We start from the raw sequence: 2,330 nt of genomic DNA, 5'->3' as shown, positions 1-2,330 counted from the left end.
CACACACACACAGTCATTGCCAAAAATATCGACACCCCGGCATGTCTGATAAAGCACCACTTCCTCCAGAAAATTGTTGCAATCACAAATGGTTTATTCTCATGCCTGTTTCTTTTGTTTGCACTGGAACAACAAACAGAGAAAAGCCAACTCTGATACATTCCACCCAGAATCCCAAAAATGGAGTGGAAAGCATTATCGACAACCTCAATTTAATAATTTGGTAGCACACCCTGTGGACAAAATACCTTAAATCAGTCACTTCCTGTAACCATCAGTGAGTTTCTTCCACCTCTCTACTGGAATGTTGGACCACTCTTCTTTTGCTAGCTGCTCCAGGTCTCTCAGATTTGAAGGGTTCCTTCTCCCAGCTGCTGTTTTGAGATCCCTCCACAGGTGCTCTATGGGATTTAGATCTGGACTTACTCCTGGCCACTTCAAAACTCTCCAGCACATTGTCTGAAACCATTTCTGGTGCTTTCTGAAGTCTGCTTTGGGTCATTGACCTTCTGTAAAACCCATGACCTCTGACTGAGACCCAGCTTTCTGACACTGGGCCCTATGTTGCGCCCTGGAATTCATTGGTAGTCTTCACATTTCATAATGCCATACACAGTCAAGACATCCAGTGCCTGAAGCAGCAAAACATCAGTGACCCTCCACCGTGTTTGACTGTAGGGTTGTGTTCTTTTCTTTGCAGGCCTCATTTTGTTTTCTGAGAACAGTAGAGTGATGTGCTCAACCAAAAAGCTCTATTTTAGTCTCGTCTGTCCACAGGACATTCTCCCAGAAGGACTTTGGCTTCCTCAGGTAAGTTTTGGAAAACTCCAGTCTGGCTTTTTTGTGTCAACGGTGGAGGCCCCCTGGGTCTCCTGCCCCTTGTTATTCAGGTGGCAATGGATAGTGCGAGTTGACACTGTTGCACCCGTGCCTGCAGGTCATCTTGAATTTGTTTGGAAGTTGATCGAGGTTATTTTATCCAGCATTCAAACAATCCTTTGTTGCAGTCTGTCATCTACTCCTTTCTTCTGTCCATGTCCAGGGAGATTAGCCACAAGGCCATTTAACTGGTTGCAAGTGTAACTTCTATATTACCAGCACCTGTTGGTTGCTACAGGCGAGTTTCACTATAAATTAAAAGAGCATCACATGCTTGTAATTCAACTATTTCTGATGATTTTGAAAAGGTGTCAGTAATTCTGTCCAGTCCATGTTTGGAGTTCTGTGTGGAGTGGATCAGTTTTGACTTTTTCCTCTGCTTTTTGTACAAACAAAAGAAAAAAAACATAAGAATACCACAGAATTTGTTATTGCAATTTTCTGGGAGAAGTGGTGTGTTGTCTGACAAAAATGCAGGTGTGCCAATATTTTTGGCCATGACTATATATGAACGCCTGGACTGCCAAGGGTGTTCTAGACAGATGAAAATCACTGGCTATAAAACGACAGGACAGATGTTTCATCATTTCCATTAAGGTCCAATTTCTAATCCTTGGCAACCACTAACTTTATAGTTATTAATGGGTCATTTAAAGTTGTATTTAAGTAATTTAACAATAAAGATAATTATTTGGTATAATTTCCAGGTTTGTAATTTGGTCATTTCTGATGACTGAATATCTTGGAAAGAACTTTGTGACGGGGCAGCATGGTGGCGTGGTGGGTAGTGCCGTTGCCTCACAGCAAGAAGGTTCTGGGTTCGTGACCTTTCTGTGCGGAGTTTGCATGTTCTCCCCGTACTTGTGTGGGTTCTTTCCAGGTACTCCGGCTTCCTCCCACAGTCCAAAGACTCTGCGGCTTAAGTTGATCAGTGACTCTAAATTGCCCGTAGAAGTGAATGTGTGTGTGTGTGGTTGCTTGTCTGCGTGTTGGCCCTGCCATGGACCAGCGACCAGTCCAGGGGGTACCCCGCCTTTCACCTTTCTTTCTTTCTTACTTTCTTACAATATAGAAAAATGAGACAGTCGTTATAAATTCCATTTGTTTTAACTGGACCATCAAGAGTTTTTACTGGTGCACACCAACTTTGCAAAAATATCAGATTTGTTTATAGATGAGCATAGGGGTGCACCGAAATTTCGGCCACCGAAAATTTTCAGCCGAAAAGGCCATTTTTATTTCGGGCCGGAATAAAAAAAACTCGCCGAAAATGCCCCGCCCCGCCCATCATATCCTGGCGCAGCACAGGTTAAGTTTCACTCACGCTGGAGCTGTTATATCAGGCGTCTCCTCATGAACGACAAAGCATGTCAGTGGTGAGAGACTCTTCAGTGCAGCATCTCATGTGCTTAATGAGAAGAGGAACCGTCTCTCCGGCCAAAAAGCGGAGC

General features: G+C 43.7%; 1 protein-coding gene across 1 annotated transcript in view; it reads left to right on the top strand.

Moving 5' to 3' along the window:
- The window catches only part of fam20b (FAM20B glycosaminoglycan xylosylkinase), a 17,849-nt gene that overhangs the window by 9,255 nt on the left and 6,264 nt on the right, over positions 1-2,330 (top strand).

This window comes from Monopterus albus, unplaced genomic scaffold (assembly GCF_001952655.1).
Source record: "Monopterus albus unplaced genomic scaffold, M_albus_1.0 scaffold352.1, whole genome shotgun sequence".
Lineage (NCBI taxonomy): Eukaryota > Metazoa > Chordata > Actinopteri > Synbranchiformes > Synbranchidae > Monopterus > Monopterus albus.
This window is presented reverse-complemented; position numbering and strand designations above follow the sequence as displayed.